We start from the raw sequence: 19,763 nt of genomic DNA, 5'->3' as shown, positions 1-19,763 counted from the left end.
ACCCGACGCATTTACTCAGTTTGCCGGCATGAAAACAAAACGTTTTGGTGTTATACACGTATCAAATGAAGTCGTTAGTCACGGGATTCAGGCTAGCAGTGGTGCGAAAATAACAAATCAAGTGTCAAGGCAATTGTGTCATTGTGCATTCTTGCCCGCATTGCGTCTGATAAAAAGCCTGCTGCCTTTTTGTAGTATCCGTCTTTTATAGTGCTTTGCTTTAAAATAGTGCTATTTTTTTATAGCGCTGGCTTTAAAATACATCGTGCAGCCCAAAGCTCATCTCTGCAGGTGTTTTGTTTGTGTTTACTGTGCATACGCGAGGACCTTCACACCACCCTCGGCTTGCAACCTCGTCTTTTTCAGCTGCCTGCTGTTTTTTGGCCTCCCTCTCCAAATTCAAATCAGGTTGGAAGGGGCGAGGGGGGTCTTCCTCAGCCGGAGGGTCAATTAGAACACCAAGGACGACTTGTTCTTTGCTCTAATTCCGCACATGGCAGAAGTTAGTGTGCTGTCTGTTGGGAGGGAATCTGGGTTTTTGTTCGTTATACCATTTGCAATATGCGGCTGACAATAACAGTGATTTCGAAACATGGCGATACGGGAATTGACAGAAAGGAATCAATCTGTGATATTCTACAATAATCTCTTTATAGAGAAAAACTTTAGGTCACAAATTTTAGGCGTATTTGTCGCTCAAAAAAGTGATGACTGAATTAAGGGTACGGCTTATATGCGCACATATTAGACTTGACATGCACGAAACTGCTAGACGAAACGCCATAACGCAAGACAATGCGGCCGATACGGTCATTTATTTCAAAATAGAGAAAAGATGAACAGATTAAACGCTAAACCAAATGTATTTTGATGTCTATGAGTGAAATTCAAGAAAAAATATAAACTGTATCTTGCATAACACGTGAAAAAACTCACTCACTTGTGCCTGACATTGCTCACTCAGGGCACCGCCATCTTACCGTAGTTAAATGTGCTCTGAAGGGCCAAACGGGAGTAGCCTTGATAGCTGTGTTCGTAGTGTTTACCATGTCAGCACATCCTAATAGTAATCGACTGTCTTGCGGTCAATCATTAAAAAAATCAGCCTTGATACCTGTGTAATGTCGTGACCGGACGTCTCGTCGAAAGACGTTTGATCGACCGGACGTTTGGTAGAACAGATGTTTGGTAGAATGGACGTTTGGTCGCCGGGTTCGCTCGCTGTCAAATTATGACAGAGAGTTTACTGTTGATATTTTGTTTACTGTTGATACTGTTGATATTAAACTCACTCTCTCTCATGATTATAATTTTGAACTGGTTTCAACAGTAACAACCCGGCAACCAAACGTCCGTTCTACCAAACTTCCAGTCGACCAAACGTCCGGTCGACCAAACGTCCGGTCGACCAAACGTCCGGTCGACCAAACGTCCGAGTACCGTGTAATGTGTATCTCATGCTATTATTGCACCCAGTCTTGGTGAAAACTAGACCGCTATAGACAGACTTCCTGGTTGCACTGCTCACGTGACTTCCTTTTTGAATTTGTCTATGTGCAGGCAACACCCTTTCGAATGTGCAATCCAGCAGACGATCCTTTCGATTCATACAGTATCTCAGAAATACCACGTGCGATGATTTTTCTCAAGATTTTCCCTTTTACAATAACACATTTGTACTCCCTATTAAAACCATGAATATGGAGGTGAAAAATGTGAATCAGGGGGCGGCCTATAAGAGGGAAATTGTAAAATTCAACGATTTTAATACAATTTTAAGGGTACGGCTTATACACGGAGGCAGCTAATACACGGAAAAATACGGTATCGATTTTAACGATAACCTACTGGGATAAAAAGCATACTTGCTATGTTATAGCCCAGAGAAATGAGATTTTTTTATTTCAATTAATATTCGGAAACACTAAGCCTCGTTACCGAGTGCGCATGTCACCACTCCCGTCAATCCAAGCTCTCGACAGTAATAATTAGCTGCTAATGAGTCTCTCTCCCGGCCTCATAATAAGCTTGGCGGTCTTGTAATGAGCCTTGGCACAGTATGGCAGAAAACAGCTGCTATACCTTACTCGGAGAACCAGTTGGAAAACTCCGGTAAAGTCCAAACAGAAGCCAGTTTGAACAAGTGAAATTTGCTAATGAGGAAGCCGTGATGGACCGCATAGCTGCTCCGTTATTCAAGTTCAAATCATGCTTCAGAAGAATTTTGCACGGCAACGCGCTCCTAACATAACATAAATTTAAATGAACTTGGATTACGATGCAGACACACTCAAAATAAGTTTAATCTAACCTTACACTAAACTTAATTCTAATTTTGTTTTAAATTTTGATACCTTTCTTCCGGGTTGGCTTCTTTTTGCCCCGCCTCCACCCTGACTTTCAGATGCAACCTATCGAGGGTTGTTTGCTTTTGTATTCCCTTCAAAATATTCAGAATATGATGCACACAAATGCCCTCACAATAGGATAACGCACGATCACTTGCCAACGAGAAGTAGTATATACTCCTCTCGTATTAGCGATCGCTCCGCCATTCGCACTGACTAACGGGGAAAAAAACACTGAAAAAAATGTAACGCTGTATACAAATGTAATTTAGTGTTCAAAAAGTCTTGTTTCAAACTTGAGTCTTGAAAAAGAGGGGGTCGTCTTATATTCGGGCCAATACGTTATGTATGCAAAATAAGAGCAAAGCATATAAGAACAATTTTTAGTTAGCAACATTTTTTTTGTTACAAATACGGCTAATCTGTGAGAGAATGCGGTAATTTCAAGAACCATTTAATTGACAGAGGACTTTGCCCTGCAAATGAATAACAGAAACCCTCAAAGTGACAAAAGTAGACAAAGTAGCCTTTCTATAATGATAAAGTCAGAAATTTCAAAATGACGCTTTCCTCTCCCGAGCCGTCCATCCAACAGAGGAGGCGGAGATGAGAGCCGCCTTATCGGCACTGAGCATCTCTAATCTGGATGTCGGGGCGCGTGTCCTCTCCCGCACCGACGCGGACGCGGGGATTGGACTTTGACGACGTGGCGGGCTGGAAACTGGCGGCTGAAATTTACGACTTTGAAAAGGGGAGAGCCCTCCCCGCCAGGCCCGACTCACCACGAGAAGAACGAAAGAGATTGGCGAGGGGGAAAAAAGGATAAATCGGCTCACGCTTGTTTCATTCCTCGTGTATCAATCACTTCCCCGCCGCTGGGTTCTACACGGATTGCGAACAAATATTAACATTCCGTGCCATATTTCTTGAAAAACAAGAAGACTGTTTTCTTTGTCGATTCTCTTCCACAAGTAAAGGGATCGGGCTCGCGTGGATTTGCCAGATCTACATTTGAAACGCCGCTCCGACGGGTGGATCTGGTCCAAGTGGTTGCTAAAGTACTTAGCTCGTTCTTTCCTCCACGAAGACACTTTGTGGACGTATTATGAGAGGACAAGCATTTCGGGGGAGACGACCACGTAAAGGAGATTACATTTTCATCCGGTTTCTTCTCCCCAACAAATGCAAAGCACAAAAACAATACTTTTGTACAGCTGTATTGTTGCCATGACAATGGATAACCCAAATCAGTGGTGGGCCGTCAGGGCCTTCAAGGCCTTCTCTGCTGGCCTTAGAAATATCTGAATCATATATTATATTTTGTCCATGAATACTAATTAAATAATTCCAAATTGTCTGTTAGCTTCCTTTCATTGCTTTCCCCCCTGGTTGCACTGCTTCCAGATGTGTGTTTTCATATTGAAGCATTTAACCAATCACATTTCAGCCATTATTTGTTGCCAGGGTCAGAAATCTGCCTCAAAGCCTTCACAATCAGTTCTGCAGGCTCTGCTGCATTAAACAAGTGTCGATAAGATTGTTGCTTTAACCAATCAGATTTCGAGTTAGCAACACCACAATGTATTGTCGCAGGCGTAGGGATACGTCATCGCTTTCACCAACTATGATTGGCTAGTGATTAGTCAGAGCTACCAAACTGTATCTGTAGCGAGCTGCACAAGCAAATATATTGTGTTGATTTAAAGCCATTTTCAAGACGGACTATGCCAGAAATACGACAGGACAGGCTCGACTTTCAGCATTAGCTTCGATGGCGATAGAAAAGAAGGAAGAAAGAAAGGAGGATGGATATTGTGTACAGTTAAAAAGGATTTTTGGTGAGTAAAATATGGCTATATTCCTAAATAATATTTCAATTGTGGGCCCGGTTCTGATATCTGAAAAGCTCCAGTGTTTGTATTTAATCACTAAATGCTTTTTTACCCCATTTTAGTGCAATTTTTGCCGTTTCGCCATTGACGTCCATCGCTGTCTTTTCCCGGGAAAATCACCCCCCTGGCCCGGTTGTAATGTCTGAAAAGCTCCAGTATTTGTATTTAATCATTAAATGCTGCTAGGATGTGGATTTTACCCGTTGAAGGCGCTATGAGAAAATGCACGGACCGCCACTGACCCAAATATGTACTTTTGGACTTTTTTTCTAGATGTGTTATGCCAATATCGATCCAGGCGGATGAGTGGTTTGTAAGTCGGCCTCACAGTTCTGGGATCCTGAGTTCAAATCCAGGTCAGTGTGGAGTTTGCATGTTCTCTCTGGGTCTGCGTGGGTTTTCTCCGGCTACTCTGGTTTCCTCCCACATTCCAAGAACATGCATGCTAGGCTTACTGCACTCTAAATTGTCCCTATCTATGGGTGTGAGTAGAAATGGATCTTTTTCTCGTTGTGCCCTGCGATTGGCTGGCCACTGATTCAGGGTGTTCCCTGCCTCTGGCCAGAAGTCCAGCACCCTCTGTGACCCTTGTGAGGATAAGCGTTTCAGAAAATTAAAGAAGGATCTAGAACACGTGTCAAAGTGGCGGCCCGGGGGCCAAATCTGGCCCGCCTTATCATTTTGTGTGGCCCGGGAAAGTAAATCATGAGTGCCGACTTTCTGTTTTAGGATCAAATTAACTGACTAGCGACCAGTCGAGGGTGTAGTTTGGCCCCCGAATGAATAAATAAACAAATCTCAATCTTAAAAGTAATAACTAAAACAGATTATTTCCCATAGCCCGGCGAGATAGTGGTTAGCGTGTCAGCCTCACAGTTCTGGTGTCGAGGGTTCGATCCCAGGTGGGTGGTCACTGTGTGGAATTTCCATGTTCTCCCCTGGCTCACATGGCTTTTCTCCAGGTACTCCGGTTTCCTCCCACATCCCAAAAACATGCATGCTAAGCTAGCTGCTTGAACACTCTAAATTGCCCCTAGCTATAATTGGTTCTCCTTTGTCTCTCTGTGCCCTGCGATTGGCCGGCCACCGATTCAGTGCCCGTAATTAGGTGGGATGGGACCCAGAACCCCCCGTTCAGAAAGTGAATGAACGAAAAACAATAGACAGACACGACAGCTGGAAATAAGCTTTCCCATCTGATTGAACTCCCGTAACTGACCAACACGAGGCTTCTTTCCTGCCAGCAGCTAGCCTGTAGCCCCCCACCAACACCACGCCACCCCTAAACCCCCTTTTTCCCTTTTCCCCCTCACTTCTTTCCCTCCCCAAGGATTACTGCTGCGCAAGCGAGGCTCTTGCGGGACGTGCTGACAACAAGGATAAACGAGTGAGCTGGCTGGCTGGATCCTCTCGTTAAAAACAAAAAGGGGAGGAAAAAAAGCACAGGTACACACCAGGCAGGAAGTCCATATTCCTAAGCCTCACACTTACACACACACATGCACACACACGCAAACACCCACACAAACACCAACAGATGTAGAAGGCAGTCAGAGGGGATTTAACCAGCAGTGCTTCCTCACACTTCCTTTCTTTCATGCATCTATTAGGACTGGCAGTGATGTATGGATAAAGATTATGGGAGGATATTTTTGTATCGTAAATACAGGGCAGACTAATGCAGAGCATCACCCAGTAATTTATGTCAACAAACAAACACACACACACACAAAATGAGTTTTAGGTCAGGCAATACACACGTAAAATGAAAAAAAAATGTTCCAGCCACAAAATTTGAGTTAAAAAGACAATCCATATGAATGAACACATATATTCATGTTAATGAACATATATATGTAAATATGTAAGATTATAGGCCTATTGCGCTTCATTAAACAAAAAAACAACAAAATTGTGTACAGAATGTGGTATTTTCCTTCATTAAATTCATTCATTTTCTGCACCGTTTATCCTCAAGGGTTGCGGGGGGTGCTGGAGCCTATCCCAGGTGACTTACCAGCCAACCATAGGGCATAAGGAGACAAACAACCAATTACTCGTAGCAAAAAAAAGAAGCTAAATTAGCATACAATTAGCCTAGTGTGCATTTTTTGGGGATGTTGGATGAAATTGGAATACCCAGAGAAAACACACACAAGCCCAGGGAGAACATGCAAAAAAAACGAAAGTGTATAGAATGTGGAATTTTCCTTCATTCATTTCCTATAACGCTTATCCTCACAAGGGTTGCGGGGGTGCTGGAGCCTATCCCAGCTGATTTACCAGCCAACCGCAGGGCACAAGGAGACAATCAACCAATCACTCATAGCTAAAAAGAAAAATTAGCATACAATTAGCCTAGCGTGCATGTTTCAGGGATGTTGGATGAAATTGGAGTACCCAGAGAAAACACACAAGCCCAGGGAGAACATGCAAAAAAAATGAAATTGTGTACAGAATGTGGAATTTTCCTTCATTTAATTCATTCATTTTCTGTACCGCTTCTCACAAGGGTTGTGGGGGGGTGCTGGAGCCTATCCCAGCTTATTTACCAGCCAACTGCAGGGCACAAGGAGACAATCAACCAAGCTAAAAAGAAAAATTAGCATACAATTAGCCTAGCGTGCATGTTTTGGGGATGTTGGATGAAATTGGAGTACCCAGAGAAAACACACACACAAGCCCAGGGAAAACATGCAAACTTCTCACAGGGACGACCCACCTGAGATCGAACCCCGTACCCCAGAACTGAGAGAGGCCGACGCACTAACCACTCCCCCACAGCTATTTTTGATGATGAAAAATGACTATCTGCTGGAAGAGTGCCATTTGAATTCAAGCATCACCTGGCCTAGTTGTCAAAACTTTCCCAAAAGCCGTCACAGGCGATTAATTCGGAGCCGAAACGACTGTACTTTTGAGCGAACGCCGCCCTTGTCGGCGGCGGCTCAGGATGATCTTTTCATCTTCTCCGCGGCTGCCACGTTGGTGACACCTCCGCCGAATTCCCACCCGTGAAGAGAAAATACAGACGAGAACAAGGACAGGAAGGTAAAAAAAACGGGGGGGGGGGGGGGGGGGGGGGGGGCTGGGGGGAAACTGGAAGATTTAAATTACAAAAATAAAGCCTGAAGAATGTCATATTTAATAGGGACAAGGAACAACACAGGAATTCAAACCGAAGCGTCTTGGAGCTTCTCAAATGAGGCGACTGGTACATATCAATATCTTCACTGTATTTTCTTGCAAATTGACCGCCTCAGCGTATAAGCCGTACCTTTAAAATTGCCATAAAATCGTTGAATTTAACGATTTCTCTCGTATAAGCCGCCCCCTGATTCACAATTTTCACCTCCATATTCATGGTTTTAATAGGGACTACAAATGTGTTACTTTGAAAAGAAAATCTGGATTATTGTGGAATCTTTTCTTTCTGTGTTCCAAAAGGGTGTTGCCTGTACATAGACAAATTAGAAAAGGAAGTCACGTGAGCAGTACAACCAGGAAGTGTGTCCGTAGGGGTCTAGTTTGTCATCCATTGCTAAGATGGCGGCGCCCTGAGTGAGCAATGGTAAGTACAAGTAAGTGATTTTTTTCACGTTTTATGCAAGATACGGTTTATTTTTTTCTTGAATTTCATTCATAGATGTCAAAATAATTTTAGTTTAGCGTTTTATCTGTTTATCTTTTCCCTATTTTGAAATAAATGACCGTATCAGACGCCTTGTCTTGCGTTATGGCGTTTAGTCTTTGTCACCTTGCAGTTTCGTGCATGGCTAATTTGTCGTGACCGGACGTTTCGTCGAAAGACGTTTGGTCCCCGGACGTTTGGTCGACTGGACGTTTGGTCGAATGGACGTTTGCTAGAACGGACATTTGGTCGCCGGGTTCGCTCGCTGTCAAATTATGAGTTTACTGTTGATATTTTGATATTAGGTATTTAGATATTAAACTCTCTCTCTCTCATTATTATAATTTTGAGAGCTGGTTTTAACAGGAACAACCCGGCGACCAAACGTCCGGTCGACCAAACGTCCGGTCGACCAAACGTCTGGTTGACCAAACGTCCGGGGACCAAACGTCTTTCGACGAAACATCCGAGTTCCCTAATTTGTGCGCATATAAGCCGTACGCTTGATTCAGTTATCTTTATTTTTGAGTTACAAATACGGCTTATATGCGAGAAAATATGGTAAGTGAGAAATCTCATTATACTTTTTTCTAATGACAATAAAAGCATTCAATTCAATATAAATTCAGCAATCTACTGTGATAAAGCAACAAAATTGCAATAACTGCATTAACCCTCTGTGTTCACCATTTGCTTTAAAGATATCTGGCGTCATCTAGCCTTGTGAATGGGTCTAAATTTCTAGAACCCGAATTTAAGACGACCGACACTATTTCACTCTTACAGTGGTACCTCGATCTACGATCAGCTCTACCTACGACATGCTCGTGGTACGATGAAAATTTCGATCGAATAATTCGCCCACAATGAGAGAGATGCGAGAAAGCCAGGTGGCCATGACATGAGAGGCTGTTTATCAGTGTAGCGCACTGTCTTTTTTGCCCCATCTCTTTGTGTATAACAGATATCTACGAGCACTGAACGATTTATTCAGACGACTGCAACTTATAATGCCAAAAATATGGTAAATTACAACAGAACAATATTACTGTTGCACAAATAATTATCCAAAAACATAAAAATAATTCACATTGCTCATAAAGTTTCTGTGTCAGTGTTTCTCATTCCAATTTCTATGATTTTCATATCACAGTTCCTCACTAGCACGCTGGACACAAAAGACCAAAAACCCACTTTCCCACTACATTAACATCATTTTCCTTTGATTCTGCAGGTTTGATTCTTCTCAAAAATCCCTAAGAGGCCATTCGACGGAGGTTTGTTGGCTCGCAGCGAGCTACGAATCCAAATGATTGTGGCCTGTCAACGTTTACGTGGTTATGCACTGGGACTTCCCACATGTGCCAGCTAATTTGACTTGTTCTGGTAATTGAACTAAGCAGTGAGTGAAGATATTGAAAGCGCTCCACACCCACTGCGCCGAGAATAGCCTCTCCACGGTGGTGCAATCAGGGCAGGATGGTCACTGCAGAGGCAATATAGTATTGGAAAAACGTGGCTGAGGGCAGGCAGCACACGCCGCATAATTGGCTGTCTGGAATTTATGAACAATACAAAGCCATCTTTTATGTATTTTTTTTGTGCAACGTCTCGCTCTGCTGAATTTTTGATTGTTGATTTTCAGTTTTTGTTTAGCGCGTTGGCCTCACGGCACTGCGGTCGTGGGTTCGAATCCAGCTTGGTCCAAAGGTGTGGAGTTTGCATGTTTGCATGTTGGCCTGCGTGGGTTTTCTCTGGATCAACTCATCAGCAAGTTGTGTAGAACACGTGTGTCAAAGTGGTGGCCCGGGGGCCAAATCTGGCCCGCCGCATCATTTTGTGTGGCCCGGGAAAGTAAATCATGAGTGCAGACTTTCTGTTTTAGGATCAAATTAAAATGAAGAGTATAGATGTATAATACATTTCCTGATTTTCCCCCTTTTAAATCAATAATTGTAATTTTTTAATCAATTTTTCTGTGTTTTTAGTTCAAAAATAATTTTGTAAAATCTAAAAAATATATATAAAAAACTAAAATAAACATTGTTTTAGATCTATATAAAAATGAACATTCAGGGTTTTTAATCCAGTTCTTTAATCCATTTATAAAAAAAAATTCTAAATATTGTATATATGTATATTACATTTCCTGATTTCCCCCCGTTTAAATCAATAATTGTCATTTTCTAATCCATTTTTTCTGTTTTTAGTTCAAAAATCATTTTGTACAATATAAAAATATATAAAGCTAAAATAAACATTGTTTTAGATTTATAAAAAACTGAATATTCAGGGTTTTTAATCCAGTTCTTTTAATCCATTTATTAAAAACAACAACTAAATATTATATCTAAAATGGTCCGGGCCACATGAAATCGAGTTGACTTTAACGCGGACCGCGAACCAACCCGAGTCTGACACCCCTGGTTTAGAAAGTTGTTACTGATCCTGATTATTCTATTCAGGTGTGTTGGTGGAGTGAGATATGGAAAACAGACTGGATAATGGCTCTCGAGGACTGCAGTTGGCCACCACTGATGTGTAGTAAGGCTTTTTCTTTTTAAAAAATGACCATGAATAGTAAAGCTTTCTTTAAAATGCCCATGTATAGTAAGATTTCTTTTCTTCAAAATGACCCTTATTGTAAGATTGTTGTGTAGGCTATTTTTATATTATTTGCTCATCTCTGTTTGAGCTGAAAAGGAAGAACTTGGTGGAGGAATCGATCCAATGACCTTTCACATGGTAAGCAGGCACTCTATCCTTTGAGCTAAGGAAGCCACCCACCTCCTTACAATGCACTGGACTGGCTTAATATTTTTCCGTTTCAGTTAAAGAGTGAGAACTAGGAAGATGCTGGAATCGATCCAACGACGTTTCGCATGGTAAGCAAGCACTCTACCATTGGAGCTAAGGAGGCTACCCACCTCCCTACTCCTCACTAACCCGCTGTACCCACTATACCAGGGATGTTGGACTCGGGTTGGTTTGCGGGCCGCTTTAACGCCAACTTGATTTCACGTGGGCCGGACAATTTTAGATATAATATTTAGATTTTTTTTAAATAAACGGATTAAAATAACTGTATCAAAAGCCCTGAATATTCAGTTTTTTATAGATATAAAACAATGTTTATTTTAGCTTTTTTTAAATATATTTTTAGATTTTACAAAATGATTTTTTAAACTAAAAACAGAAAAAAATGGATTAAAAAATTACAAATATTGATTTAAAAGGGGAGAAATCAGGAAATTTAATATACATCTATACTCTTCATTTTAATTTGATCCTAAAACAGAAAGTCGGCACTCAGGATTTTCATTCCCGGGCCACACAAAATGATGCGGTGGGCCAGATTTGGCCCCCGGGCCGCCACTTTGTGACACGTGATGTATAGTAAAGCTTTCTTTAAAATGCCCATGTATAGTACGATTTTTTTTTCTTCAAAATGACCCCTTATTGTAAGCTTGTTGTGTAGGTGATTTTTATATTATTTCCTCATCTCTGAGCTGAAAAGGGAGGATGCCGGAATCGATCCAACGACCTTTCGCACAGTAAGTGGTCACTCGATCCTTTGAGCTTAGGAAGAAGTTATGCACTGGACTGGCTTACTATTTTTCCATTTCATCTAAAGAGGGAGAACTTGGAAGATGTGGGAATTGATCCAACGACGCTTCGCATGGTAAGCGGGCAATGTACCATTTGAGCTAAGAAATCCACCCACCTTCATACTTTACCATGAACTGGCTTATTTATTTTCAGTTTCAGCTGAATAGTGAGAAGTTGGAGGATGTGGGAATTGATCCAACAAAGTTTTGCATGATAAGCTAGCGCTCTGCCATTGGAGCTAAGGAGGCTTCCCACCTCCAAACTCCTCGCTAACCCACTGTACCCACTATACCATAGACTGCTCCCTATTTTTTTGCTTGAGCCTTAGTGAGAATTGATTCACTGACCTTTCGCATGGTAAGCAGGCACCCTACTATTTAAGCTAAAGGGCCCACCCATCTACTCACTAAGCCACTATACCACAGTTATCAAACTGGCGGTCCGGGGGCCAAATATGGCCCGTACATCATTTTGTGCGGCCCGAGAAAGTAAATCATGAGTGCCGACTTTCTGTTTTAGGATCAAATTCAAATGAAGAGTATAGATGTATATTAAATTTCCTGATTTTCCCCCTTTTAAATCAATAATTGTAAATTTTTAATCCAATTTTTTGTGTTTTTAGTTCAAAAATCATTTTGTAAAATTTAAAAATATATATAAAAAAGCTAAAATAAACATTGTTTTAGATATATAAAATTGAATATTCAGGGCTTTTAATCCAGTTCTTTTAATCCATTTATATATAAAAAATCTAAATATTATATCTAAAATGGTCCTGGCTCACTATTTTTCAGTTTGAGGTTAAGAGTGAGAATTTGAAGGCTGTGGGAATCAATCCACCAACCTTTCGCATGGTAACCAGGCACTCTATCCTTTGCGCTAAGGACATATGTTCCAATAACATGGATATGTATGTACAGTAAATTAATATGTACTGTCCCTTTATTAAATAAATCAAACTCAAACTTTCCCTTTCCGCGTGAATAAAAAATTCAACCAGTCAACGTCTACAAAGCAAGATAAAGAATCAAATCGTTGTTGAGGTGATGTTGTTAATAAAAGATATACCTTGCCTCCGAAGCGTAACCTTCTCACACTCTTTGGATTAAAGTCATCTAAATGTAAATGTTATACTTTCCTATCAGCCACATGAAAGTGAGGGTAGAAATCCGGTTTGCCAAAGTGTGCACAAAGGAAGATTCCTGACATCATTGCTGGATTTATATGTAAATTGACAGGAAGGCTTTGATATTACGATCCGTCGAATCACGGCTCAAGTTTCCTTCAAGCTACAGAAGCCAACGTTGAATTATGGCCTAGCATCTTGTAAACATGCAAGTCGATGGACAATTCAGCGCCATGGAGTCTAAGGAACGGCCCGCTAGGGGGTCCGATCCGGCCCGCGGGGGTGTTCTGCCTGACTTTTGCAGCTCTTTCATACTGTAAAAACAGAATTTTATGCTTTTAATTTTCTTTCAACTGGTAGCCAGCCAATAAGAGATGAACAACTGTTCATACTTTAGATTAAATAACAGACAGCTAGCCTAGCATGCTTCTTTTTCAGATGTGGGAGGAAACCTGTGTACGTGGAGAAAAGCCATGCAAGCCCTGGGGAGAGCATGGAAAGGCCACTAAGGAAAGTTTGAAACCTGGGATTCAATCTTTGATCTCAGAAACGTGAGGCCGGCGCGCTAACTATTTTAATTATCGTATTTTCCGCACTATTAGGCACACTTTTAATGAATGGCCTATCTTAAAATTAGATTTAAGTATAAAACGCAGTGGATTATTAAACGCAGTAGTGGTAGTAGGGGATTGTGTTATCCATCCACTAGATGGAGCTGTAGTGGTTGAAGTTGTGTTATACGTACCGTATTTTCACGACTATATGGCACATCGTATTTTTAGCCGCAGTGTCAGTAACGAGTGCTATTTCTGTATTTTAAACACACAAAGGACGCACCATTTTTTAGACGCATATATATTATATATGAATATCGAACCGCAACAGCGCTGGCTACCAGAAGCAGCCCCAGACTCTATTTACGGTTTGCGGTGCGCAGTGACTGCTGGGATATATAGTTCTTGCACGCTCCACCCACACGCTAAAAACACGTTTTTAAAAAGGCAATGGAAGCAAAACTGTGTTCGGTTGTACTTTATTTAGCCATTTTACAACTTACTCACATCATCATCACCCATAAATCCATCAAAGTCCTCATTTTCTGTGTCCGAATTGAACAATTGTCCAAATTAGTCATCGAAAATGCTGAGTTTTATACATTCAACCAGGCGGCCACAATCCATTCGCAAATAGTAGCTAGCTAGTAGCTAGCGTAACTATTCTGGGGCTGTGTTCCATGCTTCGCAAGGCTGTGTTGATGCCGATCACCAGGCCATAATCCATTCACAAATAGTAGCTAGCTAGTAGCTAGCGTAACTAGCCCGGCGCTGACTGTCACCCTTCGTCAAGCTGTGCTGATGTCGATGTATACAGGTCACAATCCATTGGGTGTATTGACAAAAGAACTACATATCCCAGCAGTCACTGCACAGTACTTTTTCTACGGGGAAAATAGTAGAGTCGGGGGCTGCTTGCCGTAGTTGTGAGAGATGGTGTACCCTATCGACTGATTTATTTTATTTTATCGTGATAACAATTTTAGTATTGGTCCATATATAAAGCGCACTGGATTATAAGGCGCCCTGTCTATTTTGGAGAAAATTTAAGACTTTTATGTGCGCCTTATAGTCGTGAAAATACGGTACTTTAATTGTCGTATTTTCCGCACTATTTGGCACACCTTTAATGAATGGCCTATCTTAAAATTAGTTTAAAATATAAAACGCAGTGGATTATAAAACGCAGTAGTGGTAGTAGGGGATTGTGTTATCCATCCACTAGATGGAGCTGTAGTAGTAGTGGTTGAAGTTTTGTTATACGTACATAGAGAGAGCTTTGCTAAAGGGAATTTCATAAATGATTAAACAATATTGATCAATCAGGCATATCAAATTATAAGGCGCACTTTTGAGAACATTAAAGTTGCGCCTTATAGTGCGGTATATACAGTACTCTGAATCTTCAATTAACCTAACATGCATATTTTGATGAACCCACATCAGCACAGGGCGAATATGAAAAACTCTATATAGAAAATGAGGGGTCAAGATTCAAAAGGCAAAAATCTCTTGCACACAAAAAAAACACATAACAAATCTGTGTCCATCCACAATGATACTTGTTTGTACTAATTTACACACTGGCCTGGTGGAGCCGTGAGTTCTTTCAGGCAGTAAATGACTGATCCCAAAAGCACGAATGCATCGCACGACACGGCGCGTCAGCCTCCGCCTTTGCTCTGCGAGGTTTCCAACACGACTATGCTGCCAAGTGGCTTCCCGGGAGAAGTGTGACTGAATCCGAATGCGCCCGTGCCTCCGCGCAGTGATTTGTCCAACGGCTGATAAGCAAATACTCTCCCAGAAATGTATTCCCGGCAAGGCAACATTATCAAGCAGAGTGGGACAGCGACAGTGGGAATTTTGCCGCAACAATCGACAAAATCCAGACTCTATGATTACAGTAATCCCTCGAATAGCACAGCTTCAACTTTCACGGCTTCACTTCATCACAGATTTTTACTAAAGTAAATAAAATATTTTTTTAAATTTAAAAATGACTGTATTGTAAGGCTTTTTTTAATGATCATGTATACTACTGCTATTTTTTAAAATGACCATGTATAGTAAGGCTTTTTTTTTTTTAATGACCATGTATACTACTGCTATTTTTTTAAATGACCATGTATAGTAAGGCTTTTTTCTTAAAAAAAACCATGTAGAGTAAGGCATTTTTCTTTAAAAAATGAGCATGTATAGTAAGGCATTTTTCTTAAAAACGACCATGTATATATAGTTAGGCTTTTTTTTAAATAACGACCATGTATAGTTGGGCTTTAAAAAAAAAAACTAACGACCATGCATAATAAGGCATTTTTATTTACAAAAATGACCATGTATAGTGAGCTTTAAAAAAAAAAAAAAACGACCATGTATAGTAAGGCTTTTTTTAAAAACTGACCATGTATAGTAACGCGTTTTTCTTAAAAAAAGGACATAGTATAGTAAGGCTTTTTTCTTAAAAAAACGACAGTATAGTAATGCTTTTTTTCTCTTAAAAAAACGACATAGTATAATAAGGCTTTTTTCTTAAAAACGATATAGTATAGTGAGGCTTTTTTTCTTAAAAAAAGGACATAGTATAGTGAGGCTTTTTTCTTTAAAAAAGGACATAGTATAGTAAGGCTTTTTTCTTTAAAAAAGGACATAGTATAGTAAGGCTTTTTTCTTTAAAAAACGACATAGTATAGTAAGGCTTTTTTCTTTAAAAAAAACGACATAGTATAGTAAGGCTTTTTTTCTTTAAAAAACGACATAGTATAGTAAGGCTTTTTTCTTAAAAAACGATATAGTATAGTGAGGCTTTTTTTCTTTAAAAAAGGACATAGTATAGTAAGGCTTTTTTCTTTAAAAAAGGACATAGTATAGTAAGGCTTTTTTCTTTAAAAAAAACGACATAGTATAGTAAGGCTTTTTTTCTTTAAAAAACGACATAGTATAGTAAGGCTTTTTTCTTAAAAAACGACATAATATAGTAAGGCTTTTTTCTTTAAAAAAAACAACATATTATATATAGTAAGGCTTTTTTTCTTTAAAAAACGACATAGTATAGTAAGGCTTTTTTCTTTAAAAAAACGACATAGTATAGTAAGGCTTTTTTCTTTTAAAAAACGACATAGTATAGTAAGGCTTTTTTCTTAAAAAAGGACATAGTATAGTAAGGCTTTTTTCTTAAAAAAAAAACGACATAGTATAGTAAGGCTTTTTTCTATAAAAAAAAGACATAATATAGTAAGGCTTTTTTCTTAAAAAACGATATAGTATAGTGAGGCTTTTTTTCTTAAAAAAACGACATAGTATAGTGAGGCTTTTTTCTTTAAAAAACGACATAGTATAGTTAGGCTTTTTTCTTTAAAAAACGACATAGTATAGTAAGGCTTTTTTCTTAAAAAAGGACATAGTATAGTAAGGCTTTTTTCTTTAAAAAAAACGACATAGTATAGTAAGGCTTTTTTCTTTAAAAAAAACGACATAGTATAGTAAGGCTTTTTTTCTTTAAAAAACGACATAGTATAGTAAGGCTCTTTTTCTTTAAAAAACGACATAGTATAGTAAGGCTTTTTTTCCATGAAAAAACGACATAGTATAGTAAGGCTTTTTTTCTTTAAAAAACGACATAGTATAGTAAGGCTTTTTTTCCATAAAAAAACGACATAGTATAGTAAGGCTTTTTTTCGTTAAAAAACGACATAGTATAGTAAGGCTTTTTTCTTAAAAAAACGACATAATATAGTAAGGCTTTTTTCTTAAGAAAACGACATAGTATAGTAAGGCTTTTTTCTTTAAAAAACGACATAGTATAGTAAGACTTTTTTCTTAAAAAAGGGCATAGTATAGTAAGGCTTTTTTCTTAAAAAACAACATAGTATAGTAAGGCTTTTTTGTTTAAAAAAAGGACATAATATATTAAGGCTTTTTTCTGTTAAAAACGACATAGTATAGTAAGGCTTTGTTCTTTAAAAAGGACATAGTATAGTAAGGCTTTTTTCTTAAAAAACGACATAATATAGTAAGGCTTTTTTCTTTAAAAAAACAACATATTATATATAGTAAGGCTTTTTTTCTTTAAAAAACGACATAGTATAGTAAGGCTTTTTTTAAAAAAAATGACATAGTATAGTAAGGCTTTTTTCTTTAAAAAAACGACATAGTATAGTAAGGCTTTTTTCTTAAAAAAGGACATAGTATAGTAAGGCTTTTTTGTTTAAAAAAAACGACATAATATAGTAAGGCTTTTTTCTGTTAAAAACGACATAGTATAGTAAGGCTTTTTTCTTAAAAAACGATATAGTATAGTGAGGCTTTTTTTCTTAAAAAAACGACATAGTATAGTGAGGCTTTTTTCTTTAAAAAACGACATAGTATAGTAAGGCTTTTTTCTTTAAAAAACGACATAGTATAGTAAGGCTTTTTTCTTAAAAAAGGACATAGTATAGTAAGGCTTTTTTCTTAAAAAAACGACATAGTATAGTAAGGCTTTTTTTCTTTAAAAAACGACATAGTATAGTAAGGCTTTTTTTCCATAAAAAACGACATAGTATAGTAAGGCTTTTTTTCATAAAAAACGACATAGTATAGTAAGGCTTTTTTTCATAAAAAACGACATAGTATAGTAAGGCTTTTTGCTTAAAAAAACGACAGTATAGTAATGCTTTTTTTCTCTTAAAAAAACGACATAGGATAGTAAGGCTTTTTTCTTTTTTCTTAAAAACGATTTAGTATAGTGAGGCTTTTTTTCTTAAAAAAACGACATAGTATAGTCAGGCTTTATTTCTTAAAAAAGGACATAGTATAGTAAGGCTTTTTTCGTAAAAAAAAACGACATAGTATAGTAAGGCTTTTTTCTTTAAAAAAGGACATAGTATAGTAAGGCTTTTTTCTTTAAAAAAGGACATAGTATAGTAAGGCTTTTTTCTTAAAAAAAACAACATATTATATATAGTAAGGCTTTTTTTCTTTAAAAAACGACATAGTATAGTAAGGCTTTTTTTCTTTAAAAAAATGACATAGTATAGTAAGGCTTTTTTTTTAAAAAAACGACATAGTATAGTAAGGCTTTTTTCTTAAAAAAGGACATAGTATACTAAGGCTTTTTTCTTTAAAAAAACAACATATTATATATAGTAAGGCTTTTTTTCTTTAAAAAACGACATAGTATAGTAAGGCTTTTTTTCTTTAAAAAAATGACATAGTATAGTAAGGCTTTTTTCTTTAAAAAAACGACATAGTATAGTAAGGCTTTTTTCTTAAAAAAGGACATAGTATAGTAAGGCTTTTTTCTTAAAAAAGGACATAGTATAGTAAGGCCTTTTTCTTAAAAAAAAACGACATAGTATAGTAAGGCTTTTTTCTTTTAAAAAAACGACATAGTATAGTAAGGCTTTTTTTCTTTAAAAAACGACATAGTATAATAAGGCTTTTTTTCCATAAAAAACGACATAGTATAGTAAGGCTTTTTTTCATAAAAAACAACATAGTATAGTAAGGCTTTTTTCTTAAAAAAACGACAGTATAGTAATGCTTTTTTTCTCTTAAAAAAACGACATAGTATAGTAAGGCTTTTTTCTTTTTTCTTAAAAACGATTTAGTATAGTGAGGCTTTTTTTCTTAAAACAACGACATAGTATAGTAAGGCTTTTTTCTTTAAAAAAGAACATAGTATAGTAAGGCTTTTTTCTTAAAAAACAACATAGTATAGTAAGGCTTTTTTGTTTAAAAAAACGACATAATATACTAAGGCTTTTTTCTGTTAAAAACGACATAGTATAGTAAGGCTTTTTTCTTAAAAAACGACATAGTATAGTAAGGCTTTTTTCTTTAAAAAACTACATAGTATAGTAAGGCTTTTTTCTTTTAAAAAAAACGACATAGTATAGTAAGGCTTTTTTCTTAAAGAAGGACATAGTATAGTAAGGCTTTTTTCTTAAAAAACTACATAGTATAGTAAGGCTTTTTTTCTTTAAAAAAACGACATAGTATAGTAAGGCTTTTTTCTTAAAAAAGGACATAGTATAGTAAGGCTTTTTTCTTTAAAAAACGACATAGTATAGTAAGGCTTTTTTCTTAAAAAAGGACATAGTATAGTAAGGCTTTTTTCTTTAAAAAAAACGACATAGTATAGTAAGGCTTTTTTCTTTTAAAAAAACGACATAGTATAGTAAGGCTTTTTTTCTTTAAAAAACGACATAGTATAGTAAGGCTTTTTTTCCATAAAAAAACGACATAGTATAGTAAGGCTTTTTTTCATAAAAAACGACATAGTATAGTAAGGGTTTTTTCTTAAAAAAACGACAGTATAGTAATGCTTTTTTTCTCTTAAAAAAACGACATAGTATAGTAAGGCTTTTTTCTTAAAAACAATATAGTATAGTGAGGCTTTTTTTCTTAAAAAAACAACATAGTATAGTAAGGCTTTTTTCTTAAAAAACAACATAGTATAGTAAGGCTTTTTTCTTTAAAAAACGACATAGTATAGTAAGGCTTTTTTCTTAAGAAAACGACATAGTATAGTAAGGCTTTTTTCTTTAAAAAACGACATAGTATAGTAAGGCTTTTTTCTTAAAAAACGACATAATATAGTAAGGCTTTTTTCTTAAGAAA

The 19,763-nt window shown here is 37.7% G+C and overlaps 1 protein-coding gene and 1 long non-coding RNA gene across 3 annotated transcripts in view; one reads left to right on the top strand and one right to left on the bottom strand.

Annotated features, from left to right (window-relative positions):
* Nucleotides 1-19,763, bottom strand: part of vstm2la (V-set and transmembrane domain containing 2 like a) — a 47,255-nt gene that overhangs the window by 9,018 nt on the left and 18,474 nt on the right. The window lies entirely within an intron of this gene.
* LOC144085050 (uncharacterized) lies at nucleotides 7,695-15,061 on the top strand. 2 transcript variants are annotated; one of them, XR_013304001.1, is made up of 4 exons: nucleotides 7,695-7,821; nucleotides 9,106-10,616; nucleotides 10,703-10,756; nucleotides 13,045-15,061. It is a non-coding gene; the product is annotated as an uncharacterized LOC144085050 (long non-coding RNA). The 2 variants fall into 2 exon arrangements; XR_013304000.1 differs by lacking the exon at nucleotides 13,045-15,061 and having other exon boundaries at nucleotides 10,703-10,865.

Source organism: Stigmatopora argus, chromosome 1 (genome assembly GCF_051989625.1).
Source record: "Stigmatopora argus isolate UIUO_Sarg chromosome 1, RoL_Sarg_1.0, whole genome shotgun sequence".
In the NCBI taxonomy this organism is placed as follows: domain Eukaryota; kingdom Metazoa; phylum Chordata; class Actinopteri; order Syngnathiformes; family Syngnathidae; genus Stigmatopora; species Stigmatopora argus.
The sequence above is the reverse complement of the archived record's forward strand: the minus strand, read 5'-3'. Positions and strand labels throughout refer to the sequence as shown.